Genomic DNA, 24,209 nt, shown 5'->3' on the forward strand with positions numbered 1-24,209 from the left:
TGTCTTCACAGGAACAGTAGCCCAACATTCTAGATTGCTTCAATGAGCTCCCAGCAAAAGCCTACTCAAACAGAATGTGAAACAAGCTCTTCTCTAGCTGAAATGACTACATATAGTATTTGCTTAAACTCTAACTTTCGGGAGCATGGTTAGTAGAGAGTTTCTCATTCAAGTATGAATTTAGCTCACAGGTATTTCAACCTGATTGAGAAGACTTGAATCAGTCAAAAACACTTTTTCTCAATCATATTTTAAGAAAATGTGACTAAGATATATTTTTAACATTTCAAAGGTCAATATGTAACTGACCTTGTTTATACTGGTTTTAGTCTGTTGGTTTTCTCTGTGATATGTCAAATTTTGAAATCTTCCTGAAAATACAATTTAATACAATAAAAAGGAAATGTGCATAACTTAATATGCTCTTACTGAAAACTGAAGCATCAAATAATTTGTTAAAGGTCAAAGTGATAAGAAACTTAGGATGATGCTCATGGCTTTTGTAGCATCAGTCTCAAAAGGAACCTCAACTTCCTGCATTTTCATAAGCCAACTTGCACTTCTATAGCATTTTACTTTCAAGTAAACACAATTATTAGTCAGATGAATTTGTTTTTAAGAATTAAGAGATCTATTAGGTAATCTGGTTTCATACCCCACTGATTAATAAGCTTTGTATTCTAATATGTAGTTTAAATGTCACTGCAACAAAGGAAAGTTTATATTCAGATTAAAGGCTATATCCTCTATATCTTTGCACTGCACAAAAATATTAACATAATTTAACTCTATGGAATAGCCCAAACATAAACGGGAGCTAATTAACTGCTGCTGTTGTCATCTGAGAGTAAGTGGATGTTGTTGGCTGACACAGTATTATCAGCCAACCAAGCAAGAATTTTCAATTTCCCTTGCTGAGCCAATATATTACATATGGCTGACAAATGTGTTTTACTTTATGTCATCCATATTTAAAGTTGTGAGGATACACTTATGGCATAGGCTAACCTTTTGCAATGAACACATTAGGCTTTTTGTTTTTGTTTTCTGATGAGTCCTACTTGTCACTGAGATTTTGTAGGTGCCTGAACTGTAGGTAGAGCTCCTGGCAGGGTGCTTGCCTGGCATGCTCAAAACTCTGAGTTTGATCCTCAGCAACAATATACACATATAATCACACATATGCACATATACACACACAAGCATAGACAGTGAGAGAGAGAGGAGAGAGAGAGAAAGATATATATAAAATAGGTCTGTAAAATGGAAAGGCAATATCCTTTAGAAGTTGTACTTTAAACACCAAGCATGGTATGCATGCCAGTAATCCCAGCACTTGGAAGACCAAATAAGAAGATAAAGGCCAACCTGAGCTATATTTTGAGTGACTACAAGTATATCCAGGGCTACAGAATGACAATGCAGAAACAGAGAGAAGGAAGGAAGGAAGGAAGGAAGGAAGGAAGGAAGGAAGGAAGGAAGGAAGGAAGGAAGGAAGGAAGGAAGGAAGGAAGGAGGAGGAATAGAGGGAGAGAGGGAAGGAGGGAGGAAGAGAGAGGGAGAATAATAAATAAACTTTCCTAGAAACAACAAAATATCATATACTCCATTAAACAAGTATACTTTTGTCCTATTTCCATGGGACTTGTCTTTTGATAAACTATGGGAAAATCCTCAATCCCTATGCTTCAAGTCAGACATTCTATCAAAGTAAAGATCACCAGGACTATTTTTTGTCAAGGACATTTTTCACATTTATAAATATATAAGAAGATGTAATTTAAACCATGTTTTCTTTTCAAAAGATGTAAAAGAAATTCTACCAACATGAGAATAACAAAAGTTAGTTGTCACCATATCCAACACTCAGTATGTGCCAAGAACTGTATTAAAATGCCACAGCTTAATCATCACAACAAAAGCAAGAGATAATTCCTGGGGCTGGAGAGATGGCTTAGCAGTTAAGGCACTTGCCTGCAAAGCCAAAGGACCCAGGCTTAATTCCCCAGGACCCACATAAGCCAGATGCACAAAATGGTGCATGCGTCTCGAGTTTGTTTGCAGCAGCTGTAGGCCCTGGCATGCCCATTCTCTCTCTCTTTCATTATATCTGCCTCTTTATCTCTCTCTCCCTCTCACACACACATACATGTGCATAAATAAATAAATGAAAATAAAATATATAAAAGTATTAAAAGTAAGAAATATTTCCTAATATCATATTATCAACAGCTGCTTAACAATTAAATGATGCAGAAGTTAACACAGAAAGTTAAGTAACCTTACTGAAGAGTGTTCAACCAGTAAACAGGAAGATACATTCCAACATATGACCAAATCAGTATTCTTCATTACTAGACAAAATATTCTAATCCTCATTTTGCTAACTACACAAAGAAGTGGAAGAATTATGTTTGACACAATTAGTTATCATTCTATTGTTATCAATTTCAGACAATAAACATATAGCACTGAAGTGGAATACATGAGCACAGATAAAGTGAACCTTCATGTCCCCAACTTTAGATCCAAATGACCTGCACACGAGAGAATCCTTTACTAAACCTGAGATAACTTAGAGGTAAGGAGCAATACAAACAGCAAGGGAACTAAATTGGTTGGAATTTATGGACCACAAAATTGGACAGGAAGAACTTATATACAGAAAAAAACTTTTAAAAACTGCATATAGGAAACTGTATCTGTTTGTAACTGGATGCTGAGCTCTGAACACAGAATAAAACTCATTGGAGTCAGGGAGAAAAAAAAAACTACTCAGACAGAACTGTATGATATGAGTTTATAGCTCTCATATAAAACAGATGCATTCAAAATCTGACAAACCATATTTAAAACTTTTCATGGATAACATTCATGGAGGAATCTAGAATGTTTAAGCCTTAATAGTGATTCCAAAACACATATGGCATAAAGGTGACTCTAGATGAACTCTAACACAGCTTAAAAACAGGCTTTCAGGAATTAAGCCAATCTACTCAGGACTTAACAGTCATCCTGAAAAAACTTGGACCCTCTTTTGTAAAGATAACAAAGTACAATACAAATTCCAAATATTATCATCCAATCTAAATTATATACATCCTCCAAAAGAAGTAAATTTATGAACTATAGGTACTATTAAAACTTGTCATCAAGGATTATAGAGGAAGCTCAGCAGCTCAAAGCACTTGCCTGCAAAGCCTGATGGTCCTGGGTTGATTCCCCAGTACCTGTGTAAAGTCAGATGCACAAAGTGGCACATGCATCTGGAGTTTGCAGTGGCTAGAGGCTCTGATATTACAATAAAATATTTTTAAATGGTCAGCAAAGGGCTAGAATGATGGTTTAGCACTTAAATGTGCTTGCTTGTGAAGCCTAAGAACCCATGTTTGACTCCAGGTCCCATGTAATCCAGACACACAGAGTGACTCAAGCATGAAAGGTCACACATTCACACAAGGTGGCACATGTGTGTGGAATTCAATTGCAGTGGCTAGAGGCCCTGGTGTGCTAATTCTTTCTCTCTCTTGCTCTCACTTTCACTCTATCACATAAAAAAGGCCAGTTTGTTGGGCTTGCCTCAAAAAAAAAAAAAAAAAAAAAAAAACAAGTGATGGGCAAAAATAGATTCACAGATGATGAAAGGAATGAACATTATACAACTAATTTGAGAAGCTGGTGTTACTCTGATAACAAATGGACCAAAAGATATTTTAAAAAGGAAAAAAATAAAGAATATATACATATATATACACTAATAATGCTCACAAATAAACACAAAAACTGTTAACTAAATATTGACAAAGTACATCCAGCAAATTAAATGGAAAATGGTAATAATAAGATTAATTTTAGGATTTCAAGATTGTCTTCTATTCAAACATCAATCATTATAATTCAACATATTACCAGAATAAAGTTGAAAATATCATGATTTATCACAATAAATGGTAAAAAGATTCTTGAAAAATATTCTAAATTCATTCATGATAAAATATTTTCCATGAGGCTAGAGAGATGGCTTAGCAGTTAAGGCACTTGTCTGCAAAGCCAAAGGGCCCAGGTTCAATTCTCCAATTCCCATATATGACCAGATGCTAGAGGCCCTGGCATGCTGCCATTTATTCTATCTTGCTCTGTCTCTGTCTCTGTCTCTCTCAAATAAAGAATTAAATAAAACATTAAAACTTACCAAATTTGGATTCAAAGATGTTACCTTAATTAGATAAAGCATAGTTATGGGAAGTCTAACACATAAATGATTAAAAACTTAAATTATTCCCTCAAAATTAGAAAAATAAAAAATATGCTAACTTTTCTATTCAACACTGTACTGTGATGGAAAAATGTCCAAACTAATGCAATAACTCAGGAAGAGAGACAAATAGTTTAGAAAGCAAGTTGAGCAGATCCTGCATACATCCTATGAAATATGCAACAAGTTACTACAATTAATTAATAATGTTGTTAGAGTTGAAGGATACAAGATCAAATCTCTCAGGTTAGATAGAAGACTAGAGGCTGCTTCCTTGGAACCCAGTGAAAAAGAGTTTGTTTTAGTGAGAAAGAAGATCTTAAAAATTGTACAAAGTCAGTAAGAGTACAACTGCAAAGTACCATGGAAAAGAAGGGAGAAGTACCAAAAAGAAGTAAACCAAGATAAACACAACTTCAGCTGCATGGTTCCACAGCAGGGAGAAGAGAAGAAGCCGCCTCATCAATAGTAGCACTGGGGATCAAGCTCTCAAGAGAAGGCTGCTGCAGTGTGAAAGTGATGTACAGCTAGCAGGTAAGGAAATTAAATACAGAAAAATAAAAAACATGAAAAAGCAAAGCAGTGTGACTCCTTCAAGAGAATATAACTTCACAGCTACCAAATTAAAAGATAATGAGCTAAGTAAGTTGCTGGATGAAGAGTTCAAGATTACTAGTAAAGTTGATCAATGTGGATAAAATATGTATATAAATTCAATCCAGATACTGGAAAATCAGCAACAGAGAAGAAGAGGTTAGTAAAATAGATGAAAAATCAGTAATTTGAATGAAAAAGTCAGCAAAACAGAATAAAAAATAAAGTCAGATTTTGAATACAAATAAATATTGTGAATGGAAAACTCAATGAATCAAATAAAAAACATACTAGCAAATATCACCAATAGATTCAAACAATTAGGAGAAAGAATGGTAGGTATGGAGGACAAGGTAAAGGAATACTACAATTAAACATCAATAAGCAAAATAATAATAAACATGACCACACATCCAAGAATTTTGTGTTATCAGCAAGAGAACAAACCTAGCAATGCATAGTGTAGAAGAAGGGGCTAAGATAAAAAACTTAAGGCATAGAGAATCCATTCAATGAACTTATAGCAAAAACAGTTATCAAGTCCAGAGAAGTGGATATCTAAACACAAAGACATTTAGAATCCCAAATAGACACAGTGAGGTTCTCCACAATGTCTTCATATGGCAGTAAAGGTGTTAAAAATACATAGCAAAGAAACTATTAAATGCTGAGCTATAAAAAAAAAAAAACAAACACCAGCTCATCTGCAAAGGCAAATACATCAGAATGACATTATATCTCTCATCAGCAACCCTAAGAGCCAGGAAAATATTGAATAATATATTTCGAGCTCTGAAAGTAAATACCTAGAAACCAATATATTTATTTTTAAGGATAGCAAAACTATCCTTTAAAATACATGGAGAGGATGGACCTGGAAAGTATTATACTAAGTGAGGTAACCCAGGCCCAGAAAGCCAAGCGCCACATGTTCTCTCTCATATGTGGATCCTAGCTACAGATGATTTGGCTTCTGTGTGAGAATGAAAATACTTAGTAGCAGAGGCCAGTAAGGTAAAAAGGAGACACCAAGGGTAGAGAAAGGAAGGGAGGAGGATACTTAATAGGTTGATATTGTATATATGTAATTACAATGATTGTAATGGGGAGGTAATATGATGGAGAATGGAATTTCAAATGGGAAAGTGTGGGGGTGGGGAGGGAGGGAATTACCATGGGATATATTTTATAATCATGGAAAATGTTAATAAAAATTTTAAAAAAAGAAAAAAAATTTAAAAAAATACATGGAGAAATAAGGAAATTTCAAGATAAGCACAAACTAAGGCAGCTCATAACCATCAAACTAACAATGAACAAGATTATTAAATGAATGTTATATAGAGCAGAGTGAGAAAAACAGTCTCACTTATGACAGCACAGGAAAGAATAAATTTCATGAAAGGAATAGTTGAACAAAATAATCTCGAAAGGAATCCTTCATTTCTAGCACAGCAAGCCACAAATACTAACAGGGGGTTGGGGAGGTGGGACAAACAATAATCCAATTATCCAGAACAACAACAAAGTAGAAGGAATTAGTAAAGAACCATTAACAATAAACTCAAATATAAGTGACCAAAATCCACCAATTAGAAGAGCATACTGACTGATTGTATTACCAAACATGCTCCAATTACCTGTTGTCTCCAGGAAACACATCTCATTAACAAAGACACCCACAGACAACCATAGACAGCAAAGACACTCATAGACAGAGAGTCAAAAGATAGACGCTAATAAAGCAAGCACATGGAGCCTGAAACAGCTATACTGATACTGATAAAGTGATTTCTAACTAAAATTAGTCAGGATAAAGATGCCCACAGCGTACAGTAACTCTTTGAGAACTTATAAAAATTGCAATATTTATACACTAAATTTTGGAACTCATAATTTCATAATACAAGTGTTAATGTATCTAGGAGGTCATATAGGACCTGATTTCAATACCCTACTCTCACCTTTAGATGTCTCATCTAAACTAAAATGTCAGTAAGGAAACAGTTAAACTGCACATGTAATTAAAGTGGATTTAATAAGCATATACAGAACAGTTTATCCAACAGATAAATAATATCAGTTATTTTCAGCAGCCCATAGATATGTTTCTAAAATAGGCCACATTCTATATATAAATCTAGAAACCAACCTTTTAAAAACCTACACAAATACAGAGTGAACAACAAATTCTTGAGTGACCAAAAAGTAGTTCATTGAATAAATGAGAGAAAAAATGTTTAAATACCTAGATTAAATTAAAATGAAAGCATAATTTAACAGAAACTTTAGATTATAGCTAATTCTAAGATATCTTACATTAAAAAATCATGATGATATTAAATAACTAATCTGATGATGCAACTCAAGTTCAAATTAAGAACAAACCAAGTGCCGAAACACCTAAATAAAATACTTGTAAATCAAACTCAAGGGCACACTAAGAAGATCATACACTAGGGTCAAGTTTGTTCCATTCCAAAGACGCAAGATTGGTTCTGCATGCAAAAATTAATAAGTGAAATCTGACACATAAATAGACATAAGCACATCTCTTTATATGGTAATGAAGAACCTAGGAATAGAAGAAATGTACTTCAATGTAATAAACTATTTATGACAAACATAAACATTATGCTAAATTGAGAATAACTGAAAATATTTCCAGTAAAATGATGGAGAAGTGTTCTCACTCACACCTTTCTATAATGTTCCAAACCTTTCTGTAATGTTCCAAATCTACAAGAGACAAAAGAATAAAGTGCAAAGGATAAAGATATAAAGAAAAGAAGAAAATTATTCCTGTTGAAAGATAACATTCTCCTATGCTTGAAAGACCCTAAACATGTTGGGAAAACTCTTAGATCTGATAAGCACTTTCTGAAAAATACTAAAATCAGTAGCTCTATACAAATAAAAATCTTACTGAGGGTTAGATAGAAGGTTTAGCAGTTAAGGCACATGCTTGCAAAGCCTGAGGTCCCATGCTCAACTCTTCAGATCCCACATAAGCCAAATGCCCAATTTGATACAAATGTGCAAGGTCACATATGCTCACAAGATGGTGTATGCATCTGGAGTTCAATTACATTGGCTGAAGGCACTGCATGCCAATCTTCCATCTTTCTCTCTCTTGCTCTCACTCATGCTCTCCCATATTAAAAACAAACAAACAACAACAACAACAACAACAAAAACCTTACTGAGAACAAAAGAGGAAAAAAAAATCCCCACAATGGCTTCAAGAAATATAAGATATTAGGCTGAAGAGATATGTCAGTGGGTAAGTGTTTGTTTGCAAAGCCTGATGGCCACAGTTTGAATTCCCAGTACCCATGTAAAGCCATACACACAAAGTGGAACATGCATCCGAAGTCTGTTTGCAGTGGCAAGAGGCCCTAGAAAATTCATTTCCCCTCCTTACAAATAAATAAATAAATAAATAAATAAAAATTAAAATTCAAAAATATATGAGACTCCTCAGAGAAATACTTCTATAGTAAAACCTTTAAGGCAAAGCAGTGTGACACCTTCAAGAGAATATAACTTTATAGCTACCAAATTAAAAGATAATGAGCTAAGTAAATTGCTGGATAAAGAGTTCAAGAGTACTAGTAAAATTGATCACTGTGGATACAAATATGTATATCAATAATCCAGAAACAGCTGTTGTAGCTGCAGCCACTCAGTCACCAAGACTGGGACTTTAAAATGGTTACATATATTTCTGTGCCAAACTGTATTTTTCATATCTTTGTGCTCTGTATTTTCCTCTTTTACATTATAGATCTGCATCAGGGCAGCAAGGAGAAACCATGCTGCACACTCAATGTTTTTCTGACTTGAAATTCCCTTTGCCAAACATATTAGTCCATTACTTTTTTTTAAATTTAATTTTGTTCAAGTTCTCAGGACATAAACAGTCAGTTTCTTTGCCAGAATAGCACATGAACTACTTCTAGCTCAGTTCCCAATAAAGATATGAGTACAATTTCCACAATCTGATTTTTTTTCAGTTTTCTGATGTTTTTAGCTCCCATCAGAATGACCCAATAAGCTCTGCTTATAGCATTTTAAGGCTTCTCTAGTCCAAACTTCCAAATCCTTCCACATTCCTCCTGCAAAACAATTCCAAAGGACTAAAGACCATATGGTCATGTTTATCACAGCAATGGTCCCACATCTCGGTCCAAATTTTCTGTATCAGCCACTTTCTCGTGGCTGGAACAATATGCCAATCTGAATCAAATTAAGGAAGAAAACAGAATATTTTTGGCTTACAGTTGCAAGAAGTCTATCATCATGGGAAAACCATAGCAAACCAAGAATCTGGAGTCACATTTTCACATCAGGAGGGAGGAAGTAGAGAGAGAATGAGAGAGAGAAGGCAAGTAGAGCTGGGCTATAACACCTGAAGTCGCGCTCCCAATGACACAGTTCCTCTAGTTTTAAGAGTCCTACTTCCTTACTGAACTGCACCACTAACAGGGAATTAAGTATTCAGACACATGAGTCTGTGGAGGGGGGGGTGGTTTACATTCAAACCATCATACACTGAATAAAAAAAACTAAGGACTGGGTGGCAGAAGATTTGTTTACCCAATAGTTCTGTGTGAGGACTATGGGGATGTCCATACTGAGCCTCCTGTAATCTAATGCAGGTTCCTACTCCTGACTTTGCTGGATCAAAACAAGCCAAGTGGATAGTGCACCAAGGAGGTAACGTTTTCACAGCTCAGCCTAGCAGGCATATTCAGCAGCTTTGGTCACTCCATCTGGAATTTGTTTGCAGTGGCTGAAGGCCCTGTTGTGTCTATTCTCTCTGTCTCTCTTCTCTGTCTCTTTTCTCTCCATTCTCTCTCTCTCTCTCTCTCTCTCTCTCTCTCTCTCTCTCTCTCTTTCTTTCTCTCTTGCTCTGTGCTTGCAAATAAATAAATATTTTTAAAAAAACAAACACAGACACTTCTGTTTGCTGACTAAAATAATCTCAACGTTGTTTAAAAGACAAACTTTACCTTAAAATGAAGAAATGGAAAGTGGTACTTCAAGAAAACAGTCCTAAGAAATAACTAGATGTGGCTGTTCTAACAAACTAACAGGACAGATATAAAACCAACAGTAACTACAGGAATGAAGAAAATCACTTTACATTGATTAAAGGAATAATTCAGTAAGAGGACATGACAATTATATATATATATATAAACATATGCTCATTTCATTACACAAACGCTACTAGACTTAAAATCATCAACTCACAGGTCATCCATGCCAAAAAGTAAGAGAAGCAGATGGGTTAAATAACATCATAGAACAAAGAGACTTACAGACATCTACAGAACATTCCAACCAAATGCTGAAGTATATACACATTCTTTTCAGTAGCAGCTGTATTTTTCTTTAAGATAGATCGTATATTGGGGCACAAAGCAAATCTTAATAAATATAGGAAAATTAAAATAATTCCTTATATTCTATCTTATAACAACAGCATAAAACCACTATCAGTACTAAGACAGAATATGGAACACACACTAACTCAACTAAATAATACAGTACTGAAAGATGAGTGACTACTTGAAAACTGCAAAAAGAATTTTTTTTAAATAGTCCTAGGATCAGGGACTGGAGAAATGGCTTATCAGTTATGGCATTTGCCTGTGAAGCCTAAGGACCCAGGTTTGATTCCCCAGTACTCATGTAAACCAGATACACAAGTTGGTGCATGCATCTGGAGTTCATTTTCAGTGGCTGGATGCCCTGGTATGCCCATTCTCTTGCACTCTGTCTCTCTTTCTCTCTCTCAAATAAATAAATAGAATCAAATGATAGTGGAAATACCGCATACCAAAATCTATGAAGTACAATGAAGGCAGTCATAAGAAGAGAAAAAAAAGAACTATAATTAAGATCAGAGTGAAATTAATGAAATATAATGAAGATCAAAGTAGAAATTAACAAAATAGAAATAATAAACAATACTAAGTATTAATGAAACAAAGAATCTATTCTTTGAAAGAATAAGCATAATTGATAAACCCTTAATGAAAATAATCAAAAGAGAGAGAGAGAGAGAGAGAGAGAGAAGGCCCAAATTAATAAAATTAGAGATGAAAAGGAAGTCATTATAAAAGATTCTAAAGAAACTCATAAAATTATAAGGACATACCTTAAAAACACATATTCCACTAAAAGGAAAATCTGAAAGAAATAGATACATTTCTAGATACCTATGGCCTACCAAAATTAAACCTAGATGAGATACACAATTTAAGCAGATATATAACAAGCAAGGAGATGAAAGCAGTTACAAAAATGATCTCTCAACTATAAAAACTTCAGGTCCAGATGGATTCACTGGTGAAATTTATTAGACCTTTAAAGAGGAACTAACAGCACTGCTTGTTAAACTTCCCTGCAAAGTAGAAAAGGAAGGAGCACTACCAAAATCCTTGCATGAGGCCATTATTACCCTTATTATACTAATACCAAAACTAGATAAAGATGCAAGAGTAAAGAGAATAAAGGGAGCACTTGTTCGCAAGCATGTAGGTCCAAGCTCGACTCCATAGCAACCCCATAAATCAAAATGGCCCATGTGTCTGTTACATCGCTGTGCCTAGGGCAATGCGAGGTGGGACCTAGGGAATCTGAAAAGTACAAGGCCAGCTAGACTGGCACACAGGAAGCAAAGTGGCAAAGAAAAACTAACAGCAAGGGGAGACTATCTCAAAAAGGATGGAGGGAGAAGACAAGCACCTCAAGGCTGTTTTCATATCTCCATACATGTGCTATGGTGCACACACACCCATACCCACCCACACAAATATCATATACATCCATACACATATACAGATACTCAACTACCATAGATTCAAATATTCTCAGAACATGCAAATAGACTATAAGCACACATAAAAACAATCATTCACCATAATCAAGTTGCTTTTATTCCAGAAATAAGGGAATGATTCAATATACACAAATGATATACCATATGTATGAACTCAAGGACAAAAAAAATCATATGATCCTCTTAATAAATGCAGAAAAGGTGTATGACAAATTCTAACTCCTCTTCATCATAAAAATCTTGAAGGTGGAAGAAGAATCGAGGACAACCCCAGACTGACCAAAGCCACACATTGAAGCATCCCCGCATTCAGCGCCTACATCCCCCACCCCCCGCTGCTGCCATGCCCAAAAGAAAGGCTGAAGGGGATGCTAAAGGAGATAAAGCCCGGGTGAAGGAGAAACCACAGAGAAGATCCACAAGGTGATCTGCTAAACCTGCTCCTCCAAAGCCAGAGCCCAAGCCTAAAAAGACCCATGCAAAGAAGAGAGAAAGGTACCCAAAGGGAAAAAGGGAAAAGCTGACCCTGGCAAGGAGGGAGATAACCCTGCAGAAAAGGGAGATGCCAAAACAGACCAGGCACAGAAGCCAAGGGTGCCAGAGATGCCCAGTGAAGTGTGTGCATTTTGGATAACTGTGTACTTCTGGTGACTGTACAGCTTGAAATACTATTTTTTATCAAGTTTTATAAAAATGCAGAATTTTGTTTTACTTTTTTTTTCAAAGCTATGTCATTACCACACAGAACACTTAATTGTTTGGTGGGGGGAGGGGGTGGAACAAGTGTCACTAACAGAAGGTCTCCCAAGCTGGTGTGATGGGAAAACACCTTTCCCTGCTAGTTTTGAAAGATCCCCCTTGGCTCTGGGGAGGAGGGATTACCTTGTGTTGACACAGTAGCCGACCCTGGCACAAATGCCTCATGCCATGAGAAAACTCCAAGTCCATTTTTATGTTCTGCCCTCCACCATCAGCATAGACTTAACTCCCTTAAAACCAGAGATCTGTTGGGACCTGATCCCTTCACACTGGTTCTGCCAGCATGTCAGATGACCTGGATTTTGCAGTGACATCACTGCAAACTCCCCTGTTCCGAGCATCACATGAAAACTTCATTGGATTTTATAGTGGCTTTCTGATTTTGGTAGTCCATTCAAGAAGGGAGTTTGAAAGTTCTTCTATACTGTTACTCAGTGTCTGCCCATGTCCTGCCAGAAATACCATAATTGTTTATGAAAACTATCTTTAATAAAGCTGGAGACAGTTTGGCTTGGGAATAAAAAAGTCTTGAAGGTAGCTGGGGGTGATGGCGCACACCTTTAACCCCAGCACTTAGAAGGCAGAGGTAGGAGAATCACCATGAGTTCGAGGCCACACTGAGACTACATAGTGAATTCCAGGTCAGCCTGAGCTAGAGTGAAACTGTACCTTGAAAAAAAACAAGTCTTGAAGGTACTGAGAATAGAAGAAACATATCTCAACATAACACAGGCTATTTACAACAAAATTATAGTCAACATTAATCTAAATGGGGGGGATCTCAAATCATTTCCATTAAAAGCAAGAATAAGACAAGGTTCCCTACTTTCTCCACGCATGTTCAATGTAGTACTAGAAATATTAAAGTAATAAAGAAATTAAAAGAAAATAAAGGGGACATAAATAGGACAGGAGAAAGTGAAGTTATCTTTATTGGCAGGTGATATGATTCTATACTAAAGGACCCTAAAATGTATGTGTGTATCTTAAAAATTAATATACCAAAACTCTCAGATTCCTCAAACAATAAATAAATAGGCTAATTAATTAAATATTTCTCAAAAAGTACAAATGGCCAATCATTTTTAATTCAACTTTATTTATTTATTCACAAGCAAAGAGAGAGAGCGATAGAGAGAGAAAAGAGGGCTGGAGAGATGGCGTAGCGGTTAAGCGCTTGCCTGTGAAGCCTAAGGACCCCGGTTCGAGGCTCGGTTCCCCAGGTCCCACGTTAGCCAGATGCACAAGGGGGCGCACGCGTCTGGAGTTCGTTTGCAGAGGCTGGAAGCCCTGGCGCGCCCATTCTCTCTCTCTCTCCCTCTATCTGTCTTTCTCTCTGTGTCTGTCGCTCTCAAATAAATAAATAAAAATTAAAAAAAAAAAGAGAGAGAGAGAGAAAAGAGACAGAGAGAGAATGGGTGCACCAGGGCCTCTAGCTATTGCAAACAAACTCCAGATGCATGCTCCCCCTTGTGCATCTGGCTTACATATGTAATAGGAAATCAAACCTGGGTCATTTGGCTTCACAGACAAGCACTTTAACTGCTAAGCCATCTCTCCATCCCCATTAACATTTTTTAAAATATTGAGTAGCAGGGTCATGTGGGGGTAGGAAAAATGGACTATAGGGTAAGGACTTACACAAGACTAAAGATGAAATGAATCAACACAATTGGAACCTTCCTCCTGGATACAAATATGTAAGATATAACCCCTAATTAAGGTGAAAGGGTGGACAGTCCAGATAGAAGTGGCCAGTAGGAGGTAGAGAAAGCTTGATCCTAAAACCATGGGCTGTGGCTGGTGAATCTCAGTACCAGAATTGAGTTACCCACAACAGTGAGCACTTGGCCAGGAAGAACCATGAGATCCCTCAAACAATGCAGGCCATCACCAAAGCACTTAGTTACCCACCAGAGCTAAAATGAAAGACACTATTACTGAGAACACCATAGGTATCAGTCTCAGGACACTCAGAGATCACATGGAAGTGAAAGGAAAGCCAGACAAAATCTCATGGTGCTGGAAAGTGCTAGCGAAGCTACCAGACAAAAATGGTCAGCAACAGCATGAATAAGCAGGGATTCCTGCAAGCTATGCAGTCAACCAGCCAGACAAGAAGTACACACCTGTGCAATAGGGCACATTACCTTTGCAAGTAACCAACTGCCCTCTGGGTGGACATGAGGCAACCTCATAACTGGTAGTGGAACCAAGTCAGAATGTCATGGCCAGAAAACACAGACCAGGTAGAAGCCTACATTGCTCTCTAGATAGGTAAAGTGAGTATACTTATCAAAATGTCTCTCAAACTTCTATACATATCTCCCTTAATCAAAGCTGCTGTCACTCATGGTTAGAGAATCTGTTTTATCTTAGAGACAGCTGAGAATCTTGGGAAATCCAAAATCCATAAATATGACAAGAAAAGATATCCAACTACCCACTATGAGATGTGTCTCCTCTATTGCATTTACCAGAGCCTAGCAGAAATTGCAGAGAAAACAGCAACACAAGTATTACTCCAAATGATAGCCTGAAAATCAGCTCCAGGGAACTTGCAACAAACACCATGGTGAATCAAAACACATCAAAGTAGAAATACAGAGGCAATAGAGAAATCAACACTTAACTAAACCCTTAATAGACCTGCCAAGGCTCAAGGATTATTGCAGAAGAGGGGGTAGGGAGATTGTACAGGGTGGGTAGAAATATTTTGAGGCATAGGCACCCATCCACAGAAACTGAGTGAGGCCTTAATTATCCCCCAGTGAACATCAATAACCCCACTGAGAATGGCCCTCAGGGAAATGGGGACAGAGGAGAGGGGATGTAAGACTATAACCTATGTAAAAAATAAAATTAAAAATAAAAACTTTTAAGTATCTGGGGATGTAAATTAGAACTTCAGAGTCTTCACATCTATCAGAATGACTACAAGCAAGGAAACAGTAACAAATGTTAAAAAGGGTGTAAGGAAAGAGGAACCCTCATAAACTGCTACTAGGAAAGAGAAATGGAATGGTTAAAAAAAAAAAAAGGTAATCAAGTGCTCTGACCGAAATCTGTCTTGTTTGGTTTGGGAAATCTAGTAGGGCTCCCTTATCAACAGCTCATTGTGGATGTAGACAACATCCTGGTACAGGGAATTACAAACCAGAGCCAAGGAAAAAGAAAAAGCCAGAAAAGATAGAGAAACAGGAAATTGAGGTTAGGTTTCGTCTCACTCTCTCCAGGGCCCTTCTATTCAGGTGCTCCCTCTAAGGTCCTCTTGAGAGTTCCACCTTTTAGTCTGACTTCCAGGATATAGGACTCTATGGTACCAGTTCAATTTGGGTTCAGTTTTGTGCTCCCCCCGCCCTTTTCCCTTTCCCCAAGCCCTGCTCTCCCTATTTATTGTTTAAGCCTCAAATATGTATTTAGTTATGTCAGCAACTTCGGCTGATCCAGGTTGAGAGCACTTGAATATACACCAGAGTTTATTGGTAAGACCCTACTGCTGAAGACACCAAACACTGTTGCCATGGACCATTGAGAGACCTGGTTGAAATAGGGAGGAGAGCCAGTTCCCCAGACAATTAGCCCATCTAGTGCTGGAAGGCACTACATGTGCTACCTGGAAACTGTCCAACATCTGTCCAAGCAACTCAAAGTCTAAGCAACTCAGAAGCAAACAACTTCATGTGGTGCACACAAGTGCAATAGTGGCACATAGCTATGGTGGAAAACCAGTTGCTCTTGGATTGGCGAACAGATTGGCTCAGTGGAAAGGAAACCATATCTGTAACTGGGAAACAAGTCAGAATCATATCCAGATAATGATTCTGCTTTCCATTTTCAAGCTCCCACTAAACTTAGACCATAAGAGTATCTGAACCCTTTTAATTCTATCTAAATTAATAATGGTTATTCCATTTAACTGGCATTTAACTTCACTCTCCGCTGGAGAATCTGCTTCTCTTTGTCATATGAGAAGATAAATGACACAGTGTAGTCCACCCTGACCCCAGCTGAAACCACAGAGGAACTGGGGAAATGAACAAGAGCGATGCTTTCTTAGTTAAGATGATACCAGAACATGGGTGATAGAGAACAATACTGAAGGCACTCAGCACTTACCAAACCAGAGGTCCACACGTTCTTCAGTGCCCATCATTGAAGTAAAGTTAAAATGCTCCCATTATGGCTCAGGGAATTTTGGGGGAGAGGGGGCAGAAAGATTGTCAAAGCCACAATTGGGACATTTTACACAGAAACATTGCCCCCACACACACCAAGTGCATGACCCACAATCCCCATGGGGTCGACCTGCATTCCCAATGAGGAAGGCCTCTTCAGAAGAGGGCTAGGGAGGAGGGAAAGGACGGTACCAACATATGATGTTTACATACAAAATATGTCCAAAAATAAATAAATAAAATAAAAATAAATCAATAAAACATGAGCTGGGAGATGGCCCAGCAGTTAAAGGCACTTGCTTGAAAAGCCTCCTGGCTTGAGTTCAATTCCCACATACTCACTTAAAACCAGATGCACAAAGTGATGCATGCATCTGGAGTTCATTTGCAGTGGCAGATGTTCTCTCTCTTTCTCTCCACCCTACCCTGTCTCTCCTCACAAATAAATGAATAAGATTAAAAAAAAAAAAAAAGTTAAGTCAACCCAGGTGTGGTGGTGCACGCCTTTAATCCCAGCACTCTGGAGGCAGAGGTAGCAGGATCGCCATGAGCTCAAGCCCACCCTGAAAGTACAGAGTGAATTCCAGGTCAGCCTGTACTACAGCAAGACCCTGCCTTGACACACACACATAAATGGAAAAGTTGTAATAGTTCCTGCAAATCTGACAATGTGACCCACTTTTTCTACTCCTAGACATAAACTGAAAGGGAACACCGAATAGAGATTCCATGTTAATTACTGCACCATTCACAATAACTAAGAAATGGAGTCAGCCTAGATCTCTATGAACAGATGAATTGATAAAGAAAATTGTGGTATAAATACACAATGATATTTTTTCAGTCTTAAAGAAAGGTGAAGTCCTGCAATTTAAAGGAAAATGAATGGAACTTAAGATCATTATGTTAAGTGAAATAAGGAAAGACAAGCTGCATATGTTTACTTTCATATGTAAAATCCATATTTATCTATGTAATATGTATAATATTATACATGTACTTAAGTTGATTTATAGTTTCCTCACAATGCTGATTAAAATCCAGTTTTCCTTTTTATAGGTGTTATTCTAGTTATCTGGATATGAAATGGACTTAGAATAGCTAAAACATTTTTAAAGCATAAAGTTGGAGGACTCAATTAATATACAAAATTACTATTGTTTCTATGACCAATGCAATGTGATATTGACTAAGAAACAGAATAATCACTGGAACAAAATAGAGGTTATAGAAATAAATAGCATGCTTTTCCCCTATATTCATCCCCTTATATGTTCACTTGATTTGTACTATTGGAGTCAATGAGGAAAAGATGATCTTTACAACAAGTGCCTCTGATACAACAGGACACTGACATACAGGGAGAAAAATGTATATCAGAATGTAACATAAATGGAAAACAGATAATATCTGTCATAACTCTACAGTCAGTAAAGATTTTCTAGATAGGGTATGAGTATACACAAAATAGAATTGAGTCTTATCAAAACTAAAGCCTTCTGCTCTTCAAATGAAGATTAATAAATAGCAAATGCAAGTCCAAGGAAGAGAAGGAGTTATTTTTATTTTAAATGTTTGGAAAATGGCTTCTATTGAGAATATGAAAGAAATTCCAGAAAATTAAAATTAAGAAGTTGGTACATGAAAATTATGGAAAATAACAACTTGTAAAAGAAGGCATATGACTTGTGTGGTGGCACACACCTTTAATCCTAGCACTTGGGAAGCCAAGGTAGGAGGATCTCGGAAAGATGGAAAGCCAACCTGAAGCTATGTAGTGAATTCTAGGTCAGCCTGGGCTACAGTGAGACCCTGTAGCAGACAGCTTCAGGTTCACTGTGATGAACTTTCAGAAAAGGCACAGTTATGGAGGAAGGGATTTATTGAAGCTCACAGATCCAGGGGAAGTTCTGTAATGGCAGAAGAAGCTGGCTTGCCTTCACAGGCCCAAGCAGACACATAGAGAGAAGCACAAGCCTAAAAGTCAAAAGCCACAGCACACTTCAGGAACTCCAGATAGGCGCACTTTTTGCATATCTTTAGATTGAAATCTGAAACCCACCACCACACCTTAAGATCCACCCAGCGGTACTGTCTCCAGCCAGGTGTCTGCAGATGCAAACTACAAACAAGCAACTGAATATATTGGGGGCCATATATTCTATTCAAACCACCACAGACCCTATATTTAAAAAACAAATAATGATAATCATAATAATAATGCACATTTCATGTGATCCAGCATTTTTACTGTTGTATATTTTCCTAGGAGAAATGAGCATGCCCTGGTGGTAGAAAGAGCTATGGCAGCACTACTAATAATGTCCAATAAATATGAACAACAAACAAATTGTGGGGGCTGGAGAGATGGCTTAGCAGTTAAGTGCTTGCCTGTGAAGCCTGAGGACCCCAGTTCGAGACTCGATTCCCCAGGACCCACGTTAGCCAGATGAACAAGGGGGTGCATGCGTCTGGAGTTCATTTGCAGTGGCTGGAGGCCCTGGTGTGCCCATTCTCCCTCTCTCTATCTACCTATTTCTCTCTCTGTCTGTTGCTCTCAAATAAATAAATAAAAATTAAAAAAAAAACAAATTGTAGTAGTCATAAAACAAAAATACCAATAGGCAGAGAATAGAACCAACCATTGAAACCAAAATGAATAAGTCTCAAAAACATCATGTGTTAAGCCACAGACAGAAGTCAGGCACAGTAGAGAGAATACTTCATGAATCAGTTACACAAAATCCTTCAGACTAACTCAGGTCAGTGGCTACTTGTCAGAAAAGGAGCACAGGAGCATATGATAATTCTATTCTTGGGTGATATTGTTGGTTACATGAATGTATGCACTTGAACATTTGCCCAATCTCAATCTGTACACTTAAAACAGGAGTATTGTTATTTAACAATAAAACTAACTTTAAAGTATTGTATGTGGGTATATGTGAGGGGGTGTGGACATATTCATGTGGATATGGGTGCATCTTTGGGTGGCAGTGCAAGTATATATGTGTGAGGGGTTTTGTGGAGTGTGTGTGTGTGTGTGTGTGTGTGTGTGTGTGTGTGTGTAGGCCAAAGGACAGGTGTTGTTCCTGAAGTGTCATTCATCTTTTCTGAGACACTGTCTCTCATTGGTCTGGAACTATTAAGTAAACTAGAGTGACTGGACATCAAGCTCCAAGTATCCACCTGTGTATGTCTTCCCAGTATGCCACCACTCCTTACTTTTTGTGCAGTTTCTGATGATTGAACTCAGGTCCTCTATGCTTTAACTGCAAGCACTTTACCAAGTGAGCTATTCCCCAGCCAGAAAAGATTTTAAGTACTTGAAAAGAGAGATGAGGTTGCTTTGTGTTTGAGACTGAACTATATGTCCCCCAAATTCACCAGTTAAAGTACCAACTTCCAGTAGTACCTCATATAAAGCCTGTGTTTAGGGATAGACTCTTTGAAAAGATAAGAGTTAATGAGGACACTTGGGATCAATATCATTGGTGTTTTCATAGGGAGAGGAAATTATAGCATAAATGTGGATGAATACCAAAAAATGGCATATTTAGAAAGAGATGTTCTGGCTTAAAAACCAAGCCAACCCTATCAACACCTGTTATAGGTTACCCTCTTACTCCTGGGACAAAGCACCCAACCCAAAGCAGCTGATGAGAGGAAATTTTTTATTTTGGCTTACAGTCTTGGGAGGAAATTTCATGATGGCACGTTCAAGCATGGCAGGAGCAGAGGCTATAGATCACCCCCTTGCCAACAGCAGATGGAAAACAGCAGCAGAAGAATAAGCCAAGTTCTGGCAAGGGGGAACTGGCCATAACATTCTTAAGCCTACCTTCAGAAAAGCACCTCCTCCAGCAAGTCTCCATCTCCCAAATTGCCACCAGATGAGAACTAAATATTCAAAACACATGAGTTTATGGGGACATCTGATTCAAACCACAACAACTTAATCTTGGATTTTGGGAAAATAAATTATTTAACACACTTAATTTCATATACTTTAAAAAATATTTATTTATTTGCAGGCAGAGAGAGATAGAAGAGAGACAGGAAGAATGAGCATGCTACATTTTCCAGCTGATGAAAATAGATGCTAGATACATGTGCTATGTAAAATCACTTAGCACAATGCCTAGCATAAACCATGTATGAAAAACAACTACTCAATTCAAGACATCAAAAGTGCATTTAGCTTTACATGGGTACTGGGGAATTGAACGTGGGTTGTTAGGCTTTTTAGTCAAGTGCCATAAACACTGAGCCATATCTCCAGCCTAGTTCTCTGTACTTTGTTAATGTTGACCATGGAAAATTAATATGCTTTTGTGGTATTGAAATAACTAAATGAAATTATGAATATTAGGACCAAATGAGATTCCAACATTTTCTCTTCTTGGATTTCCTTGTGACTGAAGTGTGTGTGTGTGTGTGTGTGTGTGTGTGTGTGTGTGTGTGTGTTACAATAAGAACAGAGCAGTATAATGATAGCGTGTGCATTTAAGCAGTAAATGTAGGCACTATGCAGGATTTATAGTGCTTTATGTGCAGCCAAAGCTAAATAAATTCAGAATGTATCCAACAAAAGCTATGAGCCACTTCATTGCTGTTCTCTCTATAATACCATCAGGTTTTAAAGAAGTGGAGGGTGTGTCGAGCAAGTTTGTTCTCTGGCTGTGCAGTAAAGCCCACTTATTGCTATATTTAGTACTATCATCCATGGGGAGGAGTGTGCTGCAGTTGATCAAAGTGCTTTTATCTAAGAACTGTGGTTCAGAAATGTATTGACATTGACTTTGGCATCTTAGGAAGGTGTGCTCAGCTTCAGCTCCAGCATGTCAGTGAGGCATGATTCAATCCCCGAGATTGCTGCTGCTTTTGCTTTCAAGAGAAACCCAGTGACTGTGATAAGGAAGCTTCCCACTCTGCAGTTCAGAATAGGGAGCATGGAAAGGCAGTCAAGGCATCTGAAAACAACAATGTGGGAAACATTAAGTTTAAGAAATGTGTGGGAAGGGAAGAGAAACTGAAATAGCATCTATACAAATGCTAATAGTTATTATCTTTCTATATTCATCATGAATAAGATTTTATTACCTCCTAATAGCCCAAGGCATTGTTTTATACACAAGGATTTCAAAAAGACATAAGTATTATTTTACTCCAGAAGCATATTGTCAGGTATAGACAGTAAGTCAAATGGCTTATGACAGAAGCTTTTTTCTTACTTACCACTAATATGAACAAATTTTGATTAAATAAGAAACTAAAAGCTATATGGCATTGTTCAAACTCTCAACAATGTATATTGCAGGGCGCAAAATTGTGGCAAATTACTATTCCTAATCAGTTAACTTGAGCTCAAGTCTAGAATCCATCTATTGGCAGTTTAATTCTTATGTCAATACCAAAGTTTTGAGAAGATTAGGTAAAATTATGAAGTAAAATCACTTAGCACAAGGCCAAGCATAAATCATGTATGAAAAATAATTACTCAATTCAAGACATCAAAAGCATTTTTCACCTTGATAATTCATCCCAGGAATGCAGGGATGGTTCAACACATGGAAATTGTTCTATGAAATACACCACACAAATAAACTTATTTTCAAGAACTACATGACCATTGCAATAGATACAGAGAAGTCCTTTGACAAAATACAACACCACTTCATGATAAAAATGATGGAGAGAATAGACATGGAGGGTTTATATTTCAGCACAATAAAGGCTACATATAAAGCAACTAAAGACCAAGTAATATTTAATGGGGAAAGACTCAAGGAGTTCCCATTGACATCAGAAACAAGACAGGGGTGCCCCATTTCATCACTGCTCTTCAACATAGTACTAGAAGTCCTAGCTAAAGATACCATATTCTGCTGGCATAGAACATAGAGAGACCTGGATGAAAGCCTGAAGATAGCCAGACCCCAGACAGATAGCCCATCTAGTAGTGGAAAGTTCTACAGGTGCTCCTGGGCAAAAGTGAGCAACAACTGTCTGTGAAACCAGGGATCTAAGAAACTCAGAAGCAAACACCCTGACAAGATGTACACACCAGTGCAGTAGTAGCACACACCCTTGGTAGGTAACCAATAGCTTTCTGATTGACTAAGATATCCATTCAGTGGAAAGGAACCCATATCTGTATTTGGAAATCAAGTCAGAATCCTATGGATACAGTTTATGCTCTCCAATGTCAAGCTCGCACGAGTCTTTGGCTAAAAGAGGGACTTCATATACCAAATTAATAATGCCTATCCCATTTAACCTATGCTGACTTCACCCTGTATTGGAGAATATGTTATTTCTTTTTCAGAAGGTAGCAAGACACAAGGAAAAAAACTACCCCTCACACTTCAGCTAAGCCCTAGTTGAAACCACTGAGTAAATGAGGAAATGAGCAAAAATGCTGCTTCCATGGTGAGTCTGATAATCAGTCTCAGGTTAAAGGAGACAGATGCTGAGGATATACAACACCTACCAAAGCAGAGATCCTGAGGTTCCAAATTACTCATTATTGAAGTAGACTTAATACACACCCATCATGGCTCAAGGAATTTTGCAGAAGAGGGGGCTGAAAGATTGTAAGATATAGGGGTTGGGACATCAAGCCCAGAGGCATTGCTCCACACCTCCCCAGTTAACTGGCTGCTGTTCCCACAATGCATCATACATAACCCCATGGGAAATAGTAGCAACCCCATGCAGGATGGTCCCCCTGCAGAATATGGGCAAGGAAAGGGAAAGGATGGTACCAACATGATGTATTCAGACAAGTGGTGAGATACATAATGCCTGAAAATGAATAGAAATCACATCCAAGATAATATGGACTCTTTTTTGTTCCAGAAATAGTTGGGAGACTTTAAATGTATGTGAGGGCAAAAGAGATTGCCCTGTGGTTAAAGGCACTTGATTTCAAAGCCTGCTAGCCCAGCCTCAATTTCCCAGTGCCCATGTAAAGCCAAATGCACGAAGTGGTATATGCAACTGGAGTTCATTTACAGTGGCAACCTTAATCAAACTCTCTGGGTATGGGCAGAAGAACACAGCCAGGCTTTATTCTAGTAACCCAGTTCCAACAAGTCTTCTCTTTCTCCTTTAAAAGTTTATAAACCAAGCCTTCATAGTCCACAATTCTCTCTGCATTTAGAAATTTCAAACTCTTATCAGAATAGTCTATGAAGCTCAGCTTATAGCTCTACAAGTCTTCTCCAGTCCAAAGTACCAAATGCTTCAATATTATTCCCACAAATACCTTACAAAAAAACAAAAGCCACATGGTCGAATTTATTGCAGCAACTGCCCCACTTCTGAGTACCAAATATTGTTGCAGTTACCTTCTCATTGCTTGGACAAACAGCCGACCAAATGCAGTTTTCCCCTGCCATCATAGAGCTTTACCTCAAGTCTGTAAGCCAAAATAAACCTCTTTTTGTTCCCCATAATCTGCTCTTGATCAAATTATTTCTGGCAGCAATGTGAACCTGACTGTAGCACCCTGTCTCAAAAAAAAAGTTGACATCTGGAAAGGATTATACTAAGTGAGGTAATGCAG

At 37.6% G+C, this 24,209-nt stretch overlaps 1 protein-coding gene across 1 annotated transcript in view; it reads left to right on the forward strand.

Moving 5' to 3' along the window:
• Positions 1-12,998, forward strand: part of Emcn (endomucin) — a 106,964-nt gene extending 93,966 nt beyond the window's left edge. Inside the window, exon 12 of the mRNA XM_045144528.1 lies at positions 11,949-12,998. The gene's annotated coding sequence lies outside the window, so the exon portion shown is untranslated. The remainder of the gene's footprint in view (positions 1-11,948) is intronic.
• The last annotated feature ends 11,211 nt before the right edge of the window (positions 12,999-24,209 follow it).

Source organism: Jaculus jaculus, chromosome 2, assembly GCF_020740685.1.
Source record: "Jaculus jaculus isolate mJacJac1 chromosome 2, mJacJac1.mat.Y.cur, whole genome shotgun sequence".
In the NCBI taxonomy this organism is placed as follows: Eukaryota; Metazoa; Chordata; class Mammalia; order Rodentia; family Dipodidae; genus Jaculus; species Jaculus jaculus.